Source organism: Bacillus rossius, chromosome 1, assembly GCF_032445375.1.
Source record: "Bacillus rossius redtenbacheri isolate Brsri chromosome 1, Brsri_v3, whole genome shotgun sequence".
Taxonomy (NCBI): domain Eukaryota; kingdom Metazoa; phylum Arthropoda; class Insecta; order Phasmatodea; family Bacillidae; genus Bacillus; species Bacillus rossius.
The window spans coordinates 60,219,282-60,246,681 of record NC_086330.1 but is presented as its reverse complement, the minus strand read 5'-3'; positions in this window follow the sequence as shown (position 1 = coordinate 60,246,681).

Here is a 27,400-nt window from a genome sequence, read left to right as displayed (position 1 = left end):
AAGATGTTATACCTACTATTGCAAATAAACTAATAAAAGGCAAATTCAAGGTAGAATTCTTTAAAATAATACCGATATTATTAAATATACGAAGAGCAAACATGTTAGAAACATAATTTTTTTTTTTTTTTTTACTTTTGCAGTTTGCATGTTGAATTTTGCATCCAAATCTAATACTTACATATGATTTAATAATAAAAATCTAATCTCCGAAGGAAATCAAGAGTGACTAATGTAGAACCGAGAAAGAATAACCTTAAAAAGATGGTGAAAAGTTATGCATCTTTGGTTTATAAAAAATCGTATAAACTAATCTAATCACGTAGGATGGTGAATATGTTTTTGGGAAATTTATTTATTAGTACTAAGCATAACTATTTATATACTTATACATACGATTAGAAAACGGATATATGTACTACACATTTCATATTAAGATAGATTGTTACTAAAATCTTAAAATAATGTAGGGGTATGTAATGATGTGAAAAAGGGGGGAGTTTAATTTTAATAATTCTGTGCATATAATCAAATTAAATGAAAGTGGAAATGCCACAGATCAAATATTATAAATTAAAATTTAAAAAATTTGTTTCACAAATTTAAAAATAGGCTAGCTCATGAAACAAAAATAAAAATAGATGAGTATGATTTCAACAAGGTAATATATCGCCGAAAAAACTAAACTGAGATTAATAAAATCAGCGTAGTCAACGTATATTTCAAATTAATCAATATTACTTTTTACAATAGTCTCGGTAGTCTAGTGTTTAGAAATTTTATGTCCCTCCCCCCCCCCCCCCAACCCAAAAAGACGATTCTCGGTGGAGTCAAACACGGAATTTTGCAAGTGGGAAATGTGGTGGACGATGCTATGTTTTTTTTTGGGTTTTCTCGGGGTTCTCTCGTTTCCCCTACCATCTCATAACCCATCTCATCTCCTCTCGGTTAGGGCAGCCGGGGCTCCTATGAATGCCAGCCCCATTCCATCCATGTAGACCCATGCCTCAGGCGAGACACTTATGTCTCGGTTCTCAAAATACTTTTTACAACATTACAAATTTCCACCTTATATTTAGTTATGTTATGAATTTAATCTTAAATATATATGATACATAATGTGATTTTAGTGTTTAAAATATTGGACTTATTCACATAAATGTCTGATAGTGGTGCTATACCAGCAACATTCTGATGTTTCCACGAGCAAAGCCGTGGGTTTTAAGCTAGTGTTATAAAACCCCTCTCACGTAGCATGCGTATGTTTTAAATTATGCCTCTTTTTATAAAAATTTTTTAACGATTTAACGCCTGAATTCCTTTCACCTTGCCCCAGCTAAAGAGACAAAACAGCGATGGTATTTCAAATGAAAGGCCCTCGTATTTCGGTTCTACACGTGAGTTTAGTTCGATAAATCCAACGTTTAAAAAAATGTACAGAAAACACTTTGACATTCTTCTAAAGATTGCCAGTATTTGGTAACTAAAATGTAACGATTTTAAATAAAAAAAACTTAATGAGTACAAAAATTTACACAAAGAGTAAAAGCACAAGTTAAAAAAAAATCAATATTCCTGTATACTAACCACGAGTCATCAGATGCACTTCAGTGATACACAAATCCAGAAACGTTAATCCGGACCTTTTTGGCAGAAAATATGCCTCTCTGCTGCTGCGGTTAACATAACCACCGTGGTTTTTGGGTGAAATTTATTTAGACTGCCTTTCTTAGAGTGCACAATGCATGTCACTTAAGAATGCACTTAGTAAATTTATCAAAATTTAATTTTTAATTAATTGATATAAAATAAATCACTAAGAAGAAACCGTTCCGACTCGCCCGTAAAGTGTGAAACCAGTTTAATTGTGTAGGTAAGAAACTATTTATGTACAACACAAATTTTATGTTTAAAAATTTTTAAATTTCAATTAATAATAAGGTGAAGGAGTGTTTTTTAAACGTTTAAAAGCAAAACACGTCAGAACCCACTTAAGTAGGAAATATATATTTCATTAACATCATATAATTACACACTAAAAATAATATAATAATTTATATTGATTTAAATTATAAATTTTATTCTATTATGTAAAATTTATACAGTTTATTTTTATTGTTAAGATACCGTAAATAAAATCATTGAATTCAGAAAGTGGTACCTAGATATTAATTTTCACATACATATATCACACTGAAAAATAATAATGTGCGAGTTTACTATTTTTTTAATCTCACAGTTTGGTAAAAAGTGTTTGTGACAAGGAAAAAAATATTACCTCTAATACTGTAATGTCTACGAAATTTTTAACATGAAAAATTTAGTTATTTATATTTTAATAACATTTAAAACTTAGCTAAAAGTGTTTCAGAATTAATTTTCTGAAATTTATGTTTTTAGGTTAAAACAGCATATAGGCTATGTAAAAATTAAATGAAACTGGATTGTGAAAAATGTTATTTCTGCCACAGTATAGTATATTTTAGAACACACTTAAACTGGAGACAATATCTGACAAATTCATTAAATAATTTGTGATACATTTTTTGTGTTTGAAATAAAAAACAATCATTGTATTTGTTATAAATTACCTTAAAAGAAAGGTATAAATGAAGAGAAAAAAAGTGGAGGTAGGCTACATTTAAATAAAATAATATTGAAAATTGATACAGTAATAGAATCTGGTTCATAATGTAGCCATTATTACATGAAAAAAATGGCTCAAGAACATTTTTCAGTAACATTTTAAAGTTACAAGTTAACCCCTTCGCTAACATCTCACTTTATTTTGATGTATTAACAGGATTTCAATAAAACGTTTGGAAGTTTAAGTGTATCTCGCTGAAAACACCTTTCTTGTTACATACCGCCATTGCAGGGGGTAAATTGAAGCAATTATTTAGCTTACTAAAATCTAGAATAAACCTCCGATTAGTTTTAAAAATAAAATTCCATATGTACAATCGTATGAAACTCTATTGCTATGAGCGAAAAACCATATCGTACACTAGCTGCAGTACCCAGCGTTGCCCGGGCTGAACACAGGGTGAAGGGGAACTGTTTAGAGATCACATGTAGTTAGTAATTGTCTTCTTAATTTGAATGTCAAGTGTGCAAAATAATTTATATCACTTTCAGATCCCGACAAACGTTGTTCTGCCAGTTTATAGTTATTTACCTGGTCTGTATGTAATCTATAAAGCAATATAGGAAAAAACTGAAAAATAAGGGATTGCTAATATTGAAAAGATTCCATTATCTAGCTAATGCTCGGCATGCATTGCAATGTCTCATTCAGTTTTGTTTTGTAATATGTTTGAAGAATTACACATATACAAATAATCTATCCATGTCTCTAAATATATATTGATCTCTATCTACATCTATAGCCCTATATATCTATGTATCTCTCTATCTGTATTTATCTCTTTATATCTACATATATACCTCACACTATCTCTATGTATTCTATATGAGGGTACTGATTGCTTCGTTATTAATATCACACGGGTTTTTTTTTTACTTGTATGGGAAAATTAAGAATGATAAGGCATCTAGTGCGTGGCAACAATGTTAATAGGCAATAGGAAATAAACTTCTAGCTCCTGCGGCATTGTCAACACACACTTCGTACGTGTATTGCATGTTGTATCTAACCTCCCCCAACGCATTTGATTCTTAATTGGACTTTTAGTAAGGATCCCTAATGCTATTGATAATATAATATAGCCTATAGCCTTCCTCGATAAATGTACTATCCAACACTGAAATAATTTTACAAATCGGACCAGTGGTTCCTGAGATTAGCGCGTTCAAACAAACAAACAAACAAACAAACTCTTCAGCTTTATAATGTTAGTATAGATGAATAACAAAGTTAAATAGGTAATTAATGCGAGGGCAATTACGTACGTTATAATGGCCAATTATACTTTAGGGGCCTGCATGCATTACTGCTGAAAATGCGCTTAAGGTATGCATAGTTTTTAGTTGACGTCACCGCAAATCAATATATTTTTTGTAGTTATCGCAAATAACTTGGATTAGTGACTGCTCATTCGCTACTTACTCGTAAAAGCCTACGGTAAGTTTGAAATCTATCATCGTTAATTGGTATAAACACTATTTTAAGATAGCTTATTTTTTACAGCGTTTTAATCTCTACACTAGTTAGGTCCATATTTGAAATCAACTGGCTCTTTTTTTGTAATCAAAATCCTTTGCCATTAAAGTCGGCCATTTGAAACAAGTTTATTGAAGTAATAAAGTTTAATGTATTTCAGATCAGAGCTGTGCACACTCAATAAAGTAACGTCGATAGATTTTAATCCCAGCTTGCTGGTCAAAATTGACACAAAATTATGGGATCTCATATTTATATGTTTTTTCAAGCAGGAAAAAAAACGGTATTAACAAATTTTCAAAAAATTATTCTCGGATGAACAGGCTGTAGAAAAGGAAAACAGATAGTTTCTAACATATCGTATTAGGAAGTATCAGATTAAATTTTTCCAATGTAAGGGAAAGTCAATGAAAATAAATCTGTCTAGATTTGAATGGCGCTTAGGTACCTAGAAGCTTTGTGTGGTTAGAGGAACGCTTTAGGTTCAGATTTGAGTGCGGGATTGGGGTTTTTTCTTCGTGCGCATTTCTACGAGACGTAGAGTAAAGCCACTGGGAGATGCTCTCCACGAATCTTGAAGACAGGTGCTGTGATTGAATACCTCTGTGCGCTGGGGAAATCTCGTTCGCTGAAAATGTTACGCCTCGGAAAAGAGCACGCAATAACTTCAGAACATTTGTTGATGTGATGAAAACATTCCTAAGTCACAACTGTTGAGAACATGGAAAAGAAACACTGCACAGTGTAAAACAAATAGTGTGATTTTATATAAAATATAGGTGGCAGCAGATTAGCTACAGATGCTAAAGTATACATTTAAAAATTTGAATGCGGATACTTTTACTCTAGTGTTGATTTTAAAATATTTTCATAAGTGTTAAAATACAATTGCTGTGGTTTGATAACGATATAATAAATACCAAACGACTGAATTTGGTTTAATAGAACGAATTTCTACAACCTCCGCGAATTTTGTCTTTGTAGGAATAATATTTCATTGAAATAATTGGGAGTAACGTCTTCGTTTTCCACAAATTTTTTGTGACGTGTTACTCCCTCCAAATTATTTAAATTAAATATTTTTTTCGACAGTGATAAAATTTGTGGAGGTTGTACAACTTTATTCAATTAAACTAAATCCAGACGTTCATTGTTTCATCTTAAATTATTATTTTTTCCATTATTTGCAATAAAAATGTATTTCAGCTCCAACAACATATTTGTGTACCAGACCTCGGAAGTAATTTAAACCGTAAGCCGTATCGAGGTGTCCAAATTATATGGTATTAATAAAACGGCAGCCAGAGTTTGTCGGTCGAATTCAGACTCATCCTGTATAACTTAAAATATATGAAGCTAAATGTTAGTCAATGGTGTCAATATCGATAGGTGACAGTTTTCAGCTAACTGCATTAAATCAAAATGTTAAACACAAAAAACTAAACACTCTGAATATTATATTTTTATTCAGGTTTTACGCCTCGTTGAGATAGAGGTCAAAGGTGGCCACACAATATGTTACAGGCAAGGGATTTTGGGAATGGAATCTGCTATGGAATAATTTAGAGAATGTATGGAAAACTATTAAAATAATTATGGCATGTCCTGACTGTGAATCGAAACAGAATCTTCTGAAAAGCGAATCCTGGGTTTCACATGGCCTCACCTCAATCCAGGATATAGTTAACATTAGAAGGGAGTTTGGTTACGGTTAAGTATGATGGTTAGCGCGTTACGACTGAGCGAGGCCAATGTAAAAACAAAATACGACCAAAATACAACGCGCTGTGGAAGCAGTGCAAAAATTCGTACAAAGACGGCACATACCTCCATTTCGCTTCGGAACAGTGCTTCATTTGGGCATGCGATACACTATTGGAGTTCGAAAAGAGCGTTCTTTTTTTTTTTGTGCTGGTTCATCTGCCTTCACCGCTCGGCCGCATACGACCGGACCCCGAGCACCGACGAACAACAACGGCGTGTTTACGAGGGGATCGACAGTCAGTGTTTGGACGAGCACTTCGGCTAGGATCAGCTCCCAGACGGCTGATCTGGCTCGGAGACGAGCGAGCAAGGAGCGATCTGTCCGCGCGGCCATCAAACCTGGCTTTCACGAGCGGTCCCCGAGAAGAAACTGTCGTGCCCGCAACAAAGGGCTGCATCCGAATACCAGCCTGATCGATCCACTAAAGGTGCGCCGTAGTGGACGAGGCCATCCTTGCGTTGCTTCCGAATCCTCACGAGGGTTGCCGATGCGTCCCTACGTGCGTCCACCAAAGTCTATATTTCTAGGCGTGCGAGACTCGCAGCCATTGATGCGTCCCTACATACATTAGCTTCGTAATCTTGTTTGTTTTTTGTTTGTAAATTATATAACTTCGGTTTTTTGACAAAAAATTCGTTTGAAACGTTGTAATTGGAAGTTATAACTCAAATAGAGACATAAAAAAGTTAATAAAAATACTTAATAGTGTTATTTCGTGCTAATTTTAAGTAAATTTAATATTTTGAAATTCAAAACAAACCTTTTAAATATATTGCTAACATTTATACCCACAAAGCTTCATTTTTTTTAATTGGTCGTTTTTATTTACGTTTCGCTGAATATTCGTAGCTATCACGACTCGAAATGTCTACTTGCACATTGTTACGATCAAGTGACAACAGGCGGTGCTAGCAGTGAAAGTATTTGGATACTATCCTTCCATTATGAATGCGTAATTTTACATCGCGGCTACATTTACTAAGGGATGTAGGCACATATGTTGCTATTGATGCATCCCTATGTATTCGGATTCAGCTAAGGGCGTAGTCAGGGAGTGAATGGTGGTGCCTTGGCTCCTCTTAGAACCTCTATGGTTCTCATTAACAATGCAACACATTAACCAGCTTTCAATGAGTCAAGTATGGCTAATTTTTTGGTAATTTAACGTGCAAAATGAGAGAGTAACCTGTCGTTTAACACGTATTAGGACTTGAAAGCCATAATCAGTGGAACATCACGAAAATATCTATCTTCCGTAAGTAGGAATTTTTATCTAAGAATTTCAGGTTTCAAAAGAGTACTTTAGGGTTGTTAAATATAAAAAAATTGTGTTTTATAGAATCATCTTTTTAAAATATTTCCGGGGAGAACCACCGGCCACCCGCTGTAATCCCCAGAAACAGGTTTAGCCTAAATATATTGTTACTAGCTGAAGTACTCGGTGTTTCCAGGACTAAACACGTCATAATATAAGGAATGTTATACCGAGTTTCAAGTCTGTAGGACATAAGTAGTATATAATAGGGCATCCTGCGCCAGGCTTCAGGCTGTGGATTGAGGATTGTCAGTCCGCCATCTTGGATTGTGACGTCACGGCGGCCATTTTTGACTCAAAATTCCTCAAAATTCCTCAAAATTGACTCAAAATGACTCAAAAATTCCCGTTTTAAGAAAAAATTTCCCGTTTTCGAGGGAAAAATTCCCGTTTCGAGGGAAAATTTCCCGTTTTATTCCGTAAAAATCCCAGCAGCTAGAAATTCCTGAAAGAGGCTTAAGCATCCTTAACTCAAGCCTCAGTTAAGCCTCTTTTAGGATTATGACGTCACCGTTGCAATTTTCGTTACGCCCGCCATCTTGAAAATCCGCAATTTTTATGTTAGAAAATCGGGAAAAAATTTAAAAATCATTAAAAAAATCATTTGATCGAACTAAAAAAAAATATTAAAAACCACTGTTGCAGTTATCGTTACGGTAGCCATCTTGGATTATATAAATGTTGCATATTTCTTTACACCCGCCATCTTGGTTGAGTACCATGACATTCTTACACTTTACGTTACGTCCACCATATTGGTTCCTATTAATGTTGCAATTATCGTTATGGTCGCCATCTTGAAATTTAGTCGCCATCTTGAAATTTGGCCGCCATCTTGAAATCATGTAATTATTTAGCTAGAAATGCGGGGAAAATACCAAAAGTCTCCGAGGAAATCAATTATTAATTTTCATATTGAATCGATGGATCCCTGTCCACGGTTCGATTCTTGACCAGTGACAGTTGTAACTAATGATGAAATAAATTTTAGATTCTGTTTTCCATTACCTTTCACGGAGTTTATTATTCATTCACTCTACGAAAAACAACTCAAGTCAATATACCTGACCAACGAATTAATACAGTACCGATTAGCCTATTATGAAAGTCTAATTTTTCAATAATCTGAAAAACATATAAGCTGTTCATGTACAAAGCCATACATATAAATCAATTGTCTTCAGTCCATGAGACCGAGTCACGTCATTATCAGACGTATAGGCTAGACATTTCAGGTCCGCATGAACTTCGTCGTTAGCTAATTATATTCAATTAATCCCTCGTGACATTTTTTATACTTACTAAAGGACCAAGTGACCTTGAAAAATATTTAAGTAACACCAAGAAGTTTTTAAACTAGTAAATATTCAATCACTACATATTGTACTATGCACAATCAAAAAAAAAACAGGAAGCACCATCATCGAAAAGGCAGCACCATCAATGAAAAGCCAGCACATTTGGAAGCACCGACAACGAAAAGGAAGCACCATCAACGAAAAGGCAGCACCGCCAACGAAAAGGAAGCACATTTGGAAGCACCGACAACGAAAAGGCAGCACCGGCAACAAAAAGGAAGCACATTTGGAAGCACCGACAACGAAAAGGAAGCACATTTGGAACGAAAAGGAAGCACATTTGGAAGCACCGACAACGAAAAGGCAGCACCGGCATCGAAAAGGAAGCACATTTGGAAGCACCGACAACGAAAAGGCAGCACCGGCATCGAAAAGGAAGCACATTTGAAAGCACCGACAACGTAAAGGCAGCACCGGCATCGAAAAGAAAGCACATTTGGAAGCACCGACAACGAAAAGGCAGCACCGGCATCAAAAAGGAAGCACATTTGGAAGCACCGACAACGAAAAGGCAGCACCGGCATCAAAAAGGAAGCACATTTGGAAGCACCGACAACGAAAAGGCAGCACCGGCATCGAAAAGGAAGCACATTTGGAAGCACCGACAACGAAAAGGCAGCACCGGCATCGAAAAGGAAGCACATTTGGAAGCACCGACAACGAAAAGGCAGCACCGGCATCGAAAAGGAAGCACATTTGGAAGCACCGACAACGAAAAGGCAGCACCGGCATCAAAAAGGAAGCACATTTGGAAGCACCGACAACGAAAAGGCAGCACCGGCATCAAAAAGGAAGCACATTTGGAAGCACCGACAACGAAAAGGAAGCACCGGCAACGAAAAGGAAGCACATTTGGAAGCACCGACAACGAAAAGGCAGCACCGGCATCGAAAAGGAAGCACATTTGGAAGCACCGACAACGAAAAGGCAGCACCGGCATCGAAAAGGAAGCACATTTGGAAGCACCGACAACGAAAAGGCAGCACCGGCATCGAAAAGGAAGCACATTTGGAAGCACCGACAACGAAAAGGCAGCACCGGCATCGAAAAGGAAGCACATTTGGAAGCATTGACAACTAAAAGGCAGCACTGCCAACGAAAAGGCAGCACCGGCATCGAAAAGACAGCACATTTGGAAGCACCGACAACGAAAAGGCAGCACCGCCAACGAAAAGGAAGCACATTTGGATGCACCAACAACGAAAAGGCAGCACCGCCAACGAAAAGGCAGCACCGCCATCGAAAAAGCAGCTCATTTGGAAGCACCGACAACTATAAGGCAGCACCGCCAACGAAAAAGCAGCACATTTGGAAGCACCGACAACGAAAAGGCATCACCATCGACGAAAAGGAAGCACATTTGGAAGCACAAGTTACGAGAACTTAGTCTTAGTTAGAAATCTGAATACAAGAAATAAAAACATTAAATTTTTATAATTAAAATTTTTTATTTCTGTACATTATACAAATACAAGTAAAACAAGCCATTATTGTATGTAGCCAGCTTTCCTCAGTTCTTTGAGTATGAAGGATATTTCTTTGATGCACGAATAGTTTCCTGCACAAAGCGAGCCATGTAGAAGTCTTAGCCGGTCAACCAATATGTTTGGATCTTTCCATGATGTGTAATCAATCTCTTCTACCACAATTTTACTTGCTTGTTTATTATAAATATTATGATCTCTGGTGTATTCCGTTTTAACACCAACCTCAGGGTAACTTTCATTATCGAGATAGTGAACATCACATGCTTGATCAGATTTATTTAATATATCTCGACGTTTCCATCGTTTCGGTCTCAGGACACCGACACAGTCTTCGATCTTGCCTGCTTTAGCTGCTTCATCAGAGTCTATGTCTTTGTCAACAGCCTCAGAGTCGCTGTAGCAATTACCGTAGAAGGCATCATCTTCACCCAGATTACCGTAAGAATTCGATGCCGATGATGTCGAAGTGTCTTAATCGTCTTCATGCTTCCTTTTTAGGAGTCCATCATTTTTACAGAGTAGGAAAGATCTACTTGAATTCGGCTGGAATGTATTCTCACTTTTCACGTTAAGGATTCTTCCATTGTCTTCATTCTTCCATAAATCATCATCATCCGTCAATTTAAGTTTTTTGTCGAGATTGGAAGAGCCGCGAACATAATCTCTCCCAAGACAAGGAAAATTATTGTCGTAATGCAAATCGCTCTTCCTTAGCCTAGTAGAGCCATCGTTGTCCTCTAGCTTGTACGCAGGCTTGGCGTTACAAGTTCTGTCATGTCTTTTTAAGCTCTCTCTCCGCGTAAACGACTTGCTACATCTAACACAACTTATCATATTACGTAGTGGATTTTTAACACAGTCATTCTTCTCGTGTTGTCTTCCATTCTTTCTCAAGATAAATTCTTTGCTGCAAAACTTACACCTGTGTCCTTTCAATACAGCAACAGTCACCGAATCAGGATTCATATTAGTTACTGAGACTATTGTCAGAAGCAAACTGAGTGAATTAAATTAGATACATTACTTAAATAGAATTTTCTAAATATTTCACCAGCAAGAATTAAGTTACCTCATACCAATGAAATTGTTTCATGTGGTTTCGATTATTAGCATGAGATGTTGCCACGTGTTGTGTTGAGTCATAATTTATCTAGTTCTTTTATGTGGTATGCGGGATGCTCACTAACGTTCGCAAAACAAGGATGGCTTCGCTAGACATCAAGGAGAAGGAAGTTTATCTTTCATGTTAATGCTTCTCAGCTGTCTCAAAGCATATTATTTGTCTGAGTAAAGTTATTATTTTTTAAATCCACCTGATAAAAATATTGTATGTTCTGTTTTATTGACAGAATTTCACTGATTAAATGTAACTCTGAATAAAAATGTCATGACTCAGTAAGTAAAAATTTCTTCATGCAGAGATAGATCTCTCACAAATAATCAGGAGCACTCGGTGAAAACCATCAAATGTCTAGCCAGGAATAATCAGAAACACTTGGAGAAAGCCATCAATATAATATCAAGATTAATCAGAAGCACTCGGAGAAATCCATCAGATGTCTAGTTAGGTATAATCAGAAGCACACGGAGTAAACCATCATAATATTGTCAAGAATAATCGGAAGCTCACGGAGAATACCACCATAATATTGTCAAGAATAATCAGGAGCACACGGATAAAACCACCATAATATTAACAATAATAATCAGAAGCACACGGAGAAAACCGCAATAATATTGACAAGAATAATCGGAAGCACACGGAGAAAACCACCACAAGTTTTCTTTGATATCATAAAAATACAGAAAAAAAAATTTAATAAATAACATAAAAAAAATTAATAAAAAAATTTAAATGACAAAATAAAATACAAAAATACATAAACAGATTCTGCTAGCTTGTGAACTTCTCATTGTTAAGCAAAGATATAGTTCTAGTACAAGCCAGAATTGTATGTATTTTTGTATTTTATTTTGTCATTTAAATTTTTTTATTAATTTTTTTTATGTTATTTATTAATTTTTTTTTTTTCTGTATTTTTATGATATCAAAGAAAACTTGTGGTGGTTTTCTCCGTGTGCTTCCGATTATTCTTGTCAATATTATGGCGGTTTTCTCCGTGTGCTTCTGATTATTATTGTTAATATTATGGTGGTTTTATCCGTGTGCTCCTGATTATTCTTGACAATATTATGGTGGTATTCTCCGTGAGCTTCCGATTATTCTTGACAATATTATGACGGTTTACTCCGTGTGCTTCTGATTATACCTAACTAGACATCTGATGGATTTCTCCGAGTGCTTCTGATTAATCTTGATATTATATTGATGGCTTTCTCCAAGTGTTTCTGATTATTCCTGGCTAGACATCTGATGGTTTTCACCGAGTGCTCCTGATTATTTGTGAGAGATCTATCTCTGCATGAAGAAATTTTTACTTACTGAGTCATGACATTTTTATTCAGAGTTACATTTAATCAGTGAAATTCTGTCAATAAAACAGAACATACAATATTTTTATCAGGTGGATTTAAAAAATAATAACTTTACTCAGACAAATAATATGCTTTGAGACAGCTGAGAAGCATTAACATGAAAGATAAACTTCCTTCTCCTTGATGTCTAGCGAAGCCATCCTTGTTTTGCGAACGTTAGTGAGCATCCCGCATACCACATAAAAGAACTAGATAAATTATGACTCAACACAACACGTGGCAACATCTCATGCTAATAATCGAAACCACATGAAACAATTTCATTTGTATGAGGTAACTTAATTCTTGCTGGTGAAATATTTAGAAAATTCTATTTAAGTAATGTATCTAATTTAATTCACTCAGTTTGCATCTGACAATAGTCTCAGTAACTAATATGAATCCTGATTCGGTGACTGTTGCTGTATTGAAAGGACACAGGTGTAAGTTTTGCAGCAAAGAATTTATCTTGAGAAAGAATGGAAGACAACACGAGAAGAATGACTGTGTTAAAAATCCACTACGTAATATGATAAGTTGTGTTAGATGTAGCAAGTCGTTTACGCGGAGAGAGAGCTTAAAAAGACATGACAGAACTTGTAACGCCAAGCCTGCGTACAAGCTAGAGGACAACGATGGCTCTACTAGGCTAAGGAAGAGCGATTTGCATTACGACAATAATTTTCCTTGTCTTGGGAGAGATTATGTTCGCGGCTCTTCCAATCTCGACAAAAAACTTAAATTGACGGATGATGATGATTTATGGAAGAATGAAGACAATGGAAGAATCCTTAACGTGAAAAGTGAGAATACATTCCAGCCGAATTCAAGTAGATCTTTCCTACTCTGTAAAAATGATGGACTCCTAAAAAGGAAGCATGAAGACGATTAAGACACTTCGACATCATCGGCATCGAATTCTTACGGTAATCTGGGTGAAGATGATGCCTTCTACGGTAATTGCTACAGCGACTCTGAGGCTGTTGACAAAGACATAGACTCTGATGAAGCAGCTAAAGCAGGCAAGATCGAAGACTGTGTCGGTGTCCTGAGACCGAAACGATGGAAACGTCGAGATATATTAAATAAATCTGATCAAGCATGTGATGTTCACTATCTCGATAATGAAAGTTACCCTGAGGTTGGTGTTAAAACGGAATACACCAGAGATCATAATATTTATAATAAACAAGCAAGTAAAATTGTGGTAGAAGAGATTGATTACACATTATGGAAAGATCCAAACATATTGGTTGACCGGCTAAGACTTCTACATGGCTCGCTTTGTGCAGGAAACTATTCGTGCATCAAAGAAATATCCTTCATACTCAAAGATCTGAGGAAAGCTGGCTACATACAATAATGGCTTGTTTTACTTGTATTTGTATAATGTACAGAAATAAAAAATTTGAATTATAAAAATTTAATGTTTTTATTTCTTGTATTCAGATTTCTAACAAAGACTAAGTTCTCGTAACTTGTGCTTCCAAATGTGCTTCCTTTTCGTCGATGGTGCTGCCTTTTCGTTGTCGGTGCTTCCAAATGTGCTGCTTTTTCGTTGGCGGTGCTGCCTTATAGTTGTCGGTGCTTCCAAATGAGCTGCTTTTTCGATGGCGGTGCTGCCTTTTCGTTGGCGGTGCTGCCTTTTCGTTGTTGGTGCATCCAAATGTGCTTTCTTTTCGTTGGCGGTGCTGCCTTTTCGTTGTCGGTGCTTCCAAATGTGCTGTCTTTTCGATGCCGGTGCTGCCTTTTCGTTGGCAGTGCTGCCTTTTAGTTGTCAATGCTTCCAAATGTGCTTCCTTTTCGATGCCGGTGCTGCCTTTTCGTTGTCGGTGCTTCCAAATGTGCTTCCTTTTCGATGCCGGTGCTGCCTTTTCGTTGTCGGTGCTTCCAAATGTGCTTCCTTTTCGATGCCGGTGCTGCCTTTTCGTTGTCGGTGCTTCCAAATGTGCTTCCTTTTCGATGCCGGTGCTGCCTTTTCGTTGTCGGTGCTTCCAAATGTGCTTCCTTTTCGTTGCCGGTGCTTCCTTTTCGTTGTCGGTGCTTCCAAATGTGCTTCCTTTTTGATGCCGGTGCTGCCTTTTCGTTGTCGGTGCTTCCAAATGTGCTTCCTTTTTGATGCCGGTGCTGCCTTGTCGTTGTCGTTGCTTCCAAATGTGCTTCCTTTTCGATGCCGGTGCTGCCTTTTTGTTGTCGGTGCTTCCAAATGTGCTTCCTTTTCGATGCCGGTGCTGCCTTTTCGTTGTCGGTGCTTCCAAATGTGCTTCCTTTTCGATGCCGGTGCTGCCTTTTCGTTGTCGGTGCTTCCAAATGTGCTTCCTTTTTGATGCCGGTGCTGCCTTTTCGTTGTCGGTGCTTCCAAATGTGCTTCCTTTTTGATGCCGGTGCTGCCTTTTCGTTGTCGGTGCTCCCAAATGTGCTTTCTTTTCGATGCCGGTGCTGCCTTTACGTTGTCGGTGCTTCCAAATGTGCTTCCTTTTCGATGCCGGTGCTGCCTTTTCGTTGTCGGTGCTTCCAAATGTGCTTCCTTTTCGATGCCGGTGCTGCCTTTTCGTTGTCGGTGCTTCCAAATGTGCTTCCTTTTCGTTGCCGGTGCTGCCTTTTCGTTGTCGGTGCTTCCAAATGTGCTTCCTTTTCGATGCCGGTGCTGCCTTTTCGTTGTCGGTGCTTCCAAATGTGCTTCCTTTTTGATGCCGGTGCTGCCTTTTCGTTGTCGGTGCTTCCAAATGTGCTTCCTTTTCGATGCCGGTGCTGCCTTTTCGTTGTCGGTGCTTCCAAATGTGCTTCCTTTTCGATGCCGGTGCTGCCTTTTCGTTGTCGGTGCTTCCAAATGTGCTTCCTTTTCGATGTCGGTGCTGCCTTTTCGTTGTCGGTGCTTCCAAATGTGCTTCCTTTTCGTTGCCGGTGCTGCCTTTTCGTTGTCGGTGCTTCCAAATGTGCTTCCTTTTCGATGCCGGTGCTGCCTTTTCGTTGTCGGTGCTTCCAAATGTGCTTCCTTTTCGTTGGCGGTGCTGCCTTTTCGTTGATGGTGCTTCCTTTTCGTTGTCGGTGCTTCCAAATGTGCTGGCTTTTCATTGATGGTGCTGCCTTTTCGCTGATGGTGCTTCCGGTTTTTTTTTTGATTGTGCATAGTACAATATGTAGTGATTGAATATTTACTAGTTTAAAAACCTCTTGGTGTTACTAAAATATTTTTCAAGGTCACTTGGTCCTTTAGTAAGTATAAAAAATGTCACGAGGGATTAATTGAATATAATTAGCTAACGACGAAGTTCATGCGGACCTGAAATGACTAGCCTATACGTCTGATAATGACGTGACTCGGTCTCATGGACTGAAGACAATTGATCTATATATATGGCTTTGTACATGAACAGCTTATATGTTTTTCAGATTATTGAAAAATTAGACTTTCATAATAGGCTAATCGGTACTGTATTAATTCGTTGGTCAGGTATATTGACTTGAGTTGTTTTTCGTAGAGTGAATGAATAATAAACTCCGTGAAAGGTAATGGAAAACAGAATCTAAAATTTATTTCATAATTAGTTACAACTGTCACTGGTCAAGAATCGAACCGTGGACAGGGATCCATCGATTCAATATGAAAATTAATAATTGATTTCCTCGGAGACTTTTGGTGTTTTCCCCGCATTTCTAGCTAAATAATTACATGATTTCAAGATGGCGGCCAAATTTCAAGATGGCGACTATATTTCAAGATGGCGACCATAACGATAATTGCAACATTAATAGGAACCAATATGGTGGACGTAACGTAAAGTGTAAGAATGTCATGGTAGTCAACCAAGATGGCGGGTGTAAAGAAATATGCAACATTTATATAATCCGAGATGGCTACCGTAACGATAACTGCAACAGTGGTTTTTAATATTTTTTTTTTAGTTCGATCAAATGATTTTTTTAATGATTTTTAAATTTTTTCCCGATTTTCTAACATAAAAATTGCGGATTTTCAAGATGGCGGGCGTAACGAAAATTGCAACGGTGACGTCATAATCCTAAAAGAGGCTTAACTGAGGCTTGAGTTAAGGATGCTTAAGCCTCTATCAGGAATTTCTAGCTGCTGGGATTTTTACGGAATAAAACGGGAAATTTTCCCTCGAAACGGGAATTTTTCCCTCGAAAACGGGAAATTTTTTCTTAAAACGGGAATTTTTGAGTCATTTTGAGTCAATTTTGAGGAATTTTGAGGAATTTTGAGTCAAAAATGGCCGCCGTGACGTCACAATCCAAGATGGCGGACTGACAATCCTCAATCCACAGCCTGAAGCCTGGCGCAGGATGCCCTATTATATACTACTGACATACATTTGAAAAACGGGAAATTTTTATTTTAAAGTCCCATTGATTGCACAGTCTCGATGAATCAAGGCTACGCATCAGCAAAACCGTGACGCCAATCTTCAGCTTTATTTTGTGGGAATGCAGGTAACCTCTAGGCGAGACGTGCCTGATGAACCAAACGATAGCGCGTTACAAATTCAAGGCCACGGCATCTTTTTTTTTTGGAGGTTATACACTAAACTGATTTAGCGTTTTCAGTTCGATAGCAGCTGCGAGCTTCACTAAGCGAATGGGTGTCACCAATGAGAAGGATAAGATGTCACCAGACCTTACTATATGACCGTGTGGCGGACATAGAGAAATGACACAATGACGCTTTTTGTGTGATTGTGATCTACTTCCTATTATTTCCTATTTTAAAAACTGAATTTACCCCTTTTTCACTTCCTTAGAGATGGAATTTCATAAGTGTATGTAGTCTGCCACTCTCTGGTCCATAAACAGTCTATATAAAACAACAAAAAAATGTCGAACGGTGGCTCCGTTGCGGCGTGAAAGGAGGACAAACAGAAAAACACGCTTTCGCATTTATAAAGTTCGGCTCTAAGAAAACTGTTAGAAATTAAAAACTCATTGTGAAGCAGAAGTAATGACAATATTTGGGCTAAAGATAATAACTGAATTACCTGATCATTCAAAGTTGACTGCAACTTGCAGGTTCATGCATAGATTCTACTGCACGAGACTATTTGAAGGAAGGAATACATTTTGTACCACCCACCCCGCTGAAGGTTTCTGAAACCAAAATATGGTGCTTCTGCAGCGAGCTCAGCATGCAGTAGAGCAGCCACAAGCCTTCTCACAGAAACCTGGGTGCGCCCATGCCGTCGCCTCGTGGCGGGCTTGCAGCGACTGGCCGACCGCGTTTTTCCGAGGGTCACCCGCCTCAAAGGACACGCGCTCAGGTCGTTAGCGAACCAAGAGACGAGCGACAGCGTGCAGCCATTGCGGACAGCTCGATGTCTGGCACAGAGGCTCGGTCCACGCAGACACGGCAGACTTGCCACGCGAGCGGAAACGAAAGAGAATCCTTAATTGAACGCATGCGGACACGGGAGGGTCCGGATTACACGGAACGAAGTTGGGCGTCTCCCATTTATTCGTTTACGTCACTGCCGTGTGGGCAATAGGAGACGTGTACTGGCCGAAGTGGTGGCCATGTTATTAGAAGTTTTATTTAAAGATGTAGGCAATCTTTTCAAACATAAGAATATCTGTGCAGTATTATAACATTACTTTATTATTTATTATTATCTGATATGAGAATCCCGACCTGGTTATTATCTTTCCTCGCAACAGACATGGAAAAATGATGAGAGAGAATTTTTTTTAGATGCGCGCACACCATGCAACAAAATTTTCACAGAAAGATGGCAGACCTACTTGTATGAACATAAACCTGTATATACGTAGTCACTTTTATAAATATTAGGGAACATACCAAACAAATTATTTATGTGCCAAGTGAAACATTTTGATTGTGAAACTAACCTGAAATATATTTTTAAACAAAAATAGTCACGGAAAAGAGTAATTTAAATTTAAAAAAAACATTAGGATAATTTATACAAATTATGCTTTAAGAAAATATATATTAATACATTTTATTTGTTAATCGTATTGCTATAATAATATGGTTTAAATACATAACTAATCTTGGCCATAAAATTTCGGCATAAAAATCTCGGAATCAAGAAGACTTAGTTTTGAATCCCAGTTCGTCCAACCTGATCTCGACTTATCTATAGTTTACCGGATCAACTACAAGCAAAAGCAAACATGGTACCTTACAACAGGTAATGGCTGATTATTTCCTTTATTTCCCAGACTGGTTTAGAGTTTACCGTCTAATAAGAAATCAAATTATATAATAATAACAACTAAGATGCATAATAAATAAAGATATCTTATTACGGTGCGTTGATATTTTCTATTTAATGCTAAAACATTAACATTAGAACTGTTACAAATCACTTCAGCCTATAAATAATTAGCAGTTGTCAGAAAATTTAATTCAGTAAGGATGCTAATAAAGGCATATATAACCCACATTAATTGTATTTTTATTTTACGTCTCGTCTACAATAAAGTTATTAATCACATAAATCACACGCTTAAGTTAAATTGGAGAAGCAATGACGAATGGTTATGAACCTTTAATTCACTTGTCTCATATGATTTATGAGAAATAATTTAAAACTGAAATAAAGACAATTGCACCGGAATTCTAACGTCTAGCCCCCCAGAAACTTGTCATTACAAATCTTATTAATTTATTGGCGTTATTTTAAAAAAATTCCAGGTAAAGAAATGGTTAGTCAGGCATATTAGATTAATTCAATATTTAATATTTTGAGCCTAACATTTACTTTACATTTCACTCACGCAAGGGCTTTTCGATGTTTTTTGAAGCGTGAATTTAAATTAGCTCAAAAATTAAATCATATCTAATATAGGAAATCAACGGACTCTTACCACCATTATGTCTTCATACAACTCGTTACCACACTTGAAATATTTTTTGAGTGGATTTTAGTTTCTTGTTGTTATCACTGCTAATATTACACACTTATTAAATTAAAATATCTAGAATATTTTTTTTTAAAAAAAATGAGCGAATGTTAGGAATATTTAAATTAATGTTTTGGAAAAATAGATCAATTATCTAGAGATTAACTTTAAAACATACCATACTTCGTATGCTATACAAAATATAAATACAAATTCTTAACAACCCACTGTTTAAGACCTTCTGATCTCCAAAAATAAAAATAAAAAGTTTTAGTAAGTACGAAAGCTTTGTGCCTGAAAAAAGAATTCGGAGCAAAAAATAATATTTTTAAAAAATACCCGGAATAAGTTGAGATCGAAGAGAAAAGAAATCAATTGTACTTAAAGAAAAGTTAGGTTTTTCCGCGTCAACAATTCGGGATTTAAATGCCACGTCACTCTGTCTTGCTTCGAGAAAATCCAACTTTACCCCTGACGAAGAAAAATAAACCTCACGCCAAAGGCGTCAAGGGGTTGGGGGAGTTAAAATAACACAACTCTTGACAAAACTCTCGCCTCTATCCTGGGAAGAGGGAGAGAGAGAAAGAGAGAGACGGAAAATAATTGGAATGAGTAAGGAACAGAGATAAAAGGCAGGAGAAGAATTGGTTCAGGACAGAGTACGGATGGGGAAAGAGTTTTACTTTTCTCCTGGGCTCCTATCTCTCGCTTTTAAACATCTAGCCCGGGCCTCTCCCCAGTAGTCGGGGGTTAAAGTTATGGCCTCGGCAATCGATTACCGCGCGCTCTCGCCGCCGCCGGACGAGTTAGTTCCTCTGGCCAGGGTTGTTCAACGTGCCATTATCGCGGTACCTGTACCATTGTTGCGTCGTGTGTACCGTGACTATGGTGTGGCGATATCGTCAACTGCGTCTACACACGGGGACGCAGCAGTAGGCCGAAAATCACTAGACCGAAAGGCACAAGACCGACAATCACTAGACCGACAATTACTAGACCGACAATCACTAGACCGAAAGTCGTTTAGCGGAAAGACACTAGACTGAAAGGCACTATACCGAAAGGTACGAGACCCAAAACTTGAAAATTTATATCGCAAAAAATAGGTCTTAATTCTGTAGTTGTAGGAAGTTGAACAAATTTCACTATACCGAAAGTCGTTTAGCCGAAAGACAATATTCCGAAAGGGAATAGACCGAAAGGTTCTAGACCGAAAGGCACAAGACGTTAAGTCAAAAGGCCGAAAATCGTTTCTCCGAAATTTCGGTCACATGACTTTACGTCGTACACACCACACCACCAACAACCATCAACAAACACTGGCAAATAGGCACGATGACCAAGCAGAACAACTAAACAGCTTCCACATAGGTTACACCCCACTCACCAGAACATTATTTATTTAGTGTCTGTCCCGCTTCCGACAATTCACAGTAATACAGTACTGTATTTGGATTTTAATGCCTATAGTGTAGGCTAGAGCCCCGAATGATACCACGCCAAATTAAAATAAAATCAATAACATTTCATAAACTCCTTTGTCTTTTAACCGCAATTATAACTCAAATTCAAAAAAATCAACAATGTCAGTAATCAGCGGCGATCCATCACTTGGGACACTTCGCTGACTAGAGGTTCGATGCCCGGGTCTGGCGGTCAGACCATAAGGCCGCAACTGCTGTGATGACAGTACAGTTTGCGACATAGCCCGCTGCAGTGCAGCCCCTACTACTCATCACAAATCAAAATAAAATCCAAAATTATACACTTTTGGTGAAAAAAAAATTATTGGCACGACTTATGCGACAGCAATTTTTAATCGTGTAAATAACTATTCATACTGTAAAAAAATTACTTCGCTAAGTTAGAAAAGTAATTAGTTACTGTATGACTAGTAAAATTTACCCAATTAAACTTTTTTAAAAATATGTTTTCCGAATTTTAAATACATTTTTAAACTTGTTTTTACTAACTATAAAGCAAAATCATTATATATTCATACGTTCTTTAAATGACTCTTTCAGTAACGAAAATTGAATTAAAATATTATTTTGGACATGCAGTTGTCAGTAGTCACGATATGTCATCCAGATAGCTTGAAGAAACGACAATAAAAATGAATACACAAACATGCATTAAACAACCCAAAATCAGATCACGTGCAATGTTAAATGCACACACAGCACGGAGTATTCAGTGAAAATAATAATTAGTCCAACCAATATCACAGCACAAACTAACCCAACAGTTGCGACAAGAACAGTACAATAATTGCAAATATAATCTGGATAACACATCGACAATACAGGATGTCCATAAAATAATATCCCCGTTTCAATGAAAATATTATAAAAGCTTAATTTAGACTATTTGCAATAAATCATACATCAAATTCAAGGTAAATTAAACTAGTTTTTCTTACAAATGTTCAATTCATGCAACTTTCGTTATACGGCGCACATTCAACCTAAAGTCCAATTCTTCCTACCCGTTGGTTAAAAAGTCCGCAGTAATGGAAGCAATAGCCTCTTCAATTCTGTGTCTCAACTCTGGCAAAGCATTTGATAGCGGCGGAACGTAGACACGTTCTTTTATAAAGCCCCAAAGGAAAAAGAAAACGCATGGCGTTATGTCAGGTGAAAGTGGAGGCAAGCGAGAAAGAGCTCTGTCGTCTCGACCATTACGACTAATCCAACCGTCAGAGACTTCGACGTTCAACCACTCTCGTATAAAGAGATTCCTATAGTGAGGGGCTCCATCCTGTTGCCAAATAAAGTTTACAGCTTCATCCTCTGCTAATTACGCTCAGGATTTGCCATTTTGTGTAGGTGGCGCTGCAAGCGAGAAAACAACAAAGCAGTACTCGTGCATGCACTTATTTTAAACTGTTTGAGTTAATCTTTAATTGTGACATTGAACCAACAAACTAAAGCGCTTACAGTTGGACTTTTAATTTTTAATCAGAAAATTTTGTTATGGACATTCTCTACAGCAGACTGATAGTACTTGATGACGGGAATAGATCTCAGTGCCTGAAAGGTCGCAACTGTTGTGTCGCTGGAAGCCTACTTTGTTCGTCTGTTTTGCCAGAATATCTATTGATTTCATCGTTGGGTTTGCATGTGCGTCCATTTTGTTTTAATATATTGTTGGGTTCCTCTGTGTTTCGCTATGTTGTGCAAGATTGTTGTTTATCTGTATTTATTGGTCTTGTCGCAACTGCCTCGTCGTTGTCAACCCACTGGGTTCTAATGTGCTGTGATATTGTTCAGACTAAATCTTTCTACGTAATTCTTTGTGTTGTCTTGGCATTTAACATTTCAATCGGCAGGTGATGGCTTGATTGTATGTGCTTTTTTTGTAATCATCTTTGTTTGTCTGTTTTTCAGATTTTCTCTATGATGTGCAGTGTAAGATAACAATAGCGTATTAAAAAAATAAAGATTTAAATAACATATCATATTTCTTGTATAAAACGAATTCCGGTCGTGTATAATTAACAATTTTTGAATAATTGTTATGGTTCACAATTACGTACTTGTGTACACATGTATGACCTTATTAATATAAATAATTTCTTAGCATCACAATAAAAATATATAGTTTTTTGTATTTATTACTACCTCCAAATATATAAAACAACAACAACTGCCTGAAAGCATTTCACAATATTTTTTCTTCTGTTTTTTAGTAAATGTAAAAAAAATGCGTTTGGAGTCTACGCACGACAAAAGTGAAACTTCTTGCTTTTTCAGTATAGATAGAGATAAACTATTTTATTTTCGATCAAACTATCCACATAAAAAGGAATGCTAATTATAAACCCAATTGCACAAATCAGTAACTCTTTTCTAGATGAATAAATAAATGGTAGATTCTTTAAATAAAATAAAAGAAAAATGGCAGCGTCAACCGTCAACCGTTACGAAAACTGAGAAGTAGACAAACATAAGCAGCGATACTAGAATTCCGTAGCATCATTGCCATTATTACCTCTCCCCTGCCGTCTTCCCTTCCGGCCGTTGCAACTAGCATATAGCGTGCTTCGATACATACCTACCTCCCCTGCCCCGGCCCCTTCCTAACCATCTTACCATACGACCGCAAGTGCATGCGCTGGAGTGGCGTCGCAGCTGACGCACTCCTCCTCTACCGGTTCCCCTACCTAGTACGTAACCATTCCTCTCATGCGATCGGAATTTTCGTAACGCTCCAAAATTGTTGCCCCCTCAGTAAAGAAGTTTCACTTCAGAAATCACCTTAACATAAACTTGATATCCTCAATGCACCTCCTATATTCTGCGTTGCAAAATCAGGGAAAGTCTTTAAATATATTTTCCAACCAGTCCTACTTCTGTAGCTCCCCTATTCCGGCATTTGGCTCTTTCTTATGACCACCCATTGGGTTGGCAAACACTAATATATTTATTAAAATTTAGGTAAGGAAAATTTGCTTCAGGGATGTGATGCTCTAACTTACTTTCCCAGAAATCTCTCGGAAAGGTTTACATTACAGCATTGAAAATTGCGCCATTAAAACAAAAATTGTGTGCAAAGCACTCCATGTATGGATTGATGGTTTGTTCTCCTAATATTAGTTTTTGCACACAGCCTTGAAATATTGATAACTATCGGGTAAGCGTCATTAGTTGAACCACGACAGTAGTATATAATAGCCGGAACTAGATCTGGCGCTGGCGCGTGGTGCCGGTGCCGGTGTCCGCCATCTTGGATTTGTGACGTCACGGCGGCAAAAATTCCTCAAAATTCCTCAAAAATGACTCAAAATGACTCAAAAATTCCCGTTTTAAGAAAAAATTTCCCGTTTTCGAGGGAAAAATTCCCATTTCGAGGGAAAATTTCCCGTTTTATTCCTCAAAAATCCCAACGGCTAGAAATGTCCTGATAGAGGCTTAAGCATCCTTAACTCAAGCCTCAGTTAAGCCTCTATCAGGATGTGACCTTGACCTTTGACCTTGACCCCGACGGCCATCTTGGATCCACCATCTTGGATGACATCATTTCGTTTTCTCGAACATTCCGGCATTGTGTTATCCGCCATTTTGAATTATGACGTCACCGTTGCAATTTCCGTTACGGCCGCCATCTTTAACTTTTTTATTCATTATCCGATTTTAACGAAATTTTTTTTTAAAATTATAAAAAAATTTAAATAATAAAATTTTAATAAATTTTTTTTGAAAATCATACATTAACGACACGGAGTTTGGAGTCCTCGGTTCGAACCCGGTGAGGGCAAAGAAAAATTAAAAATGGCGACCGATCCTTCCCCTACGGTGGACGCAGGCATACTGACTCCCTCCACTTTTTTTTTCAAAGCATAAATATATCGTCAGGTAGTATGACGTCATGTCCGCCATCTTGTCCTCGTCTGCTGGAAGCCATCATCAGTGTATCGTCGGCGAGAGTGCGCTGACGCCATGTTAGTTTAATTCTTATCCGCTAGAGTGCAGTAATCATTTATTATTGCTGTGACACCCGACATCTTGTCATTTGGCTGCCATCTTGAAAATCCATAATTGTTTAGCTAGAAATTCGGGAAAAATTCCAAAATGCATTAAATAAATTTGTAATCTATATACTGATCGATTAGGTCGACTAAGGTCCTTGGTACGATCAAGGACGATGCAAAAAAATTAAATATAACATCAATTTAACATAATAGTAACAGGTTCGAGGAATTAAACACCACAAGTTCTTTTACAAACATAATATTTATTACATAATGTCTATTCTACTACAGGATCATTTGCGAAAGCCAGCAATCTTATAATCATTTAGTTCCGCAGCGGTGTGAAATGACTAATTCTTAGCTCCAATCGGTTTATACTAGACAGAGTCCAGCCAGAACCTTTACATACATAGTCCACCTCTTCTTGACAGAGTTTCTGGATACCGTTTTTAACAGTTTGCTTCACATCGTTAGAACTGTAAATTACTGCAGCCGATGTCTTGAATGCACACTTCTTCACTTTGTCATCGAACGGATATGGCTTTCCATATATACAGTCCAACCACAAGTTATATTTCAAAGGTCCGTTTGTTGCTACATCATCAGTAAGCTGATTGATTATCTTCTGTCTGATATCGTCAAGAAAATTACAAATGTCTTTCGACTCACCTAACGTATTTAAATAATAGTAGTCCTTCAATGTTCCACGAAATGCAGACTGCGCCAAGTAGAAACCATTATCGTTCACTTGTAATGCGCCGAACACAGTCTTAGGTTTATTTTCCTGTTCAGACGTCATACCAATCGGTTGCTGCACATCGGTTTTCTTGCTTGTACGCTCACGAGCCTTCAACCTAAACCGAGGAGTCGAAATTTCTGCAGGTAGTTCAGCAGTAGGCACACGGACTTCACCTTTACAGTTTTTCGCATGTCGACGCAAATTATCAATTCTAGTAAACCATTCATGACACTCATCACATCGAAACTTCATGCGAGATGGATTCTTCGTGCATTTGCTCCGCTCATGTCTTCGTGCATCATGGGAAAATGCGAACGACGTATCACAGTAGCTGCAAGGATACCGTGGTGATGAAGACGATCCTTTCAGACCCGATCCAGATACAGACGTTGCAACAGTAGTACCATTTCCAGGCATCCTCTTATGCACATCGATGCATCGTTGTTGCGACGAAACCTTTACTTTCTGCCGCACAGCAGGACCTTTGCATGCCTTCATGTGCGTTTTCATATTATCTTTTCTGGCAAACTGCTTATGACATTTCTCACAAACAAACATTTTACGATATAGGTTCTTGGCACATTCGCTCCTCTCGTGTCGTCGAGCATTGCTGCTGTTTGAGAAAATCTTGTCACAGTAACAACACCGATGTTCGTTAGTTGTTGTCGATTCGGCATCCATTGAAGCCTCCATCGAGGGCGAAACGAAGTTCGTCGAGTTTTCCTGCACAGCCAGCACTACCGGCATTAAAGTCTCTTCTGCTGGTGGTATCGCGTCTAATGAAGTCTCCTCCAGTGTTGTCGCCGTGGTTGTCAACGGAATCTGCTCCTTCTCCGTCGTAGATGTCGTCAAGGTTCCCGTAGTCGACGGTACAACCTCCATCGAGTTCGACGTTAAAGACGGTAAAGACGCCATCGAGGTCTCAAGAACAGATAATTGACACGACTTATGCACCAGAAGAAACAAACTAGACGATCCTTACACCGCCGACGTCAGTAACAAACTGAGCGATCTACTGTCTAGGACTCGCTTATATACATGCACCGTATGGAATAATACGCTAGTCAAATCAAGAACCATGTACAATAATACTAGAGTCAAATCTACAAAATTAAAAAAGAGGATCATTTGATCGAAAAAAAATTCGATCTCTCCAATATACGCCAGGCTCCAAGAGCTACAATTCACGTCATCAGATCCATCTACATTTTGCTCCTATGCTTCAATTGACCATTAGCTGCAAGTTCTCCAACAGCTCCATCAGCTCCAACACGCAATTTACGCAATGTACGCGCAATACATGCAATTTACACACAGGAAACGGAACGTTCACACAGTACACACAGGAAACGGAACGTACACACAGTACACACAGGAAACGGAAACGTACACACAGTACACACACAGGAAACTGAACGTACACACAGTACACACAGGAAACGGAACGTACACACAGTACACACAGGAAACGGAATGTACACACAGTACACACTGGAAACGGAACGTACACGCAATTTACGCAATGTACGCGCAATACATGCAATTTACACACAGGAAACGGAACGTTCACACAGTACACACAGGAAACGGAACGTACACACAGTACACACAGGAAACGGAAACGTACACACAGTACACACACAGGAAACTGAACGTACACACAGTACACACAGGAAACAGAACGTACACACAGTACACACAGGAAACGGAATGTACACACAGTACACACAGGAAACGGAACGTACACGCAATTTACGCAAAGTACACGCAATGTACGCAATGTACG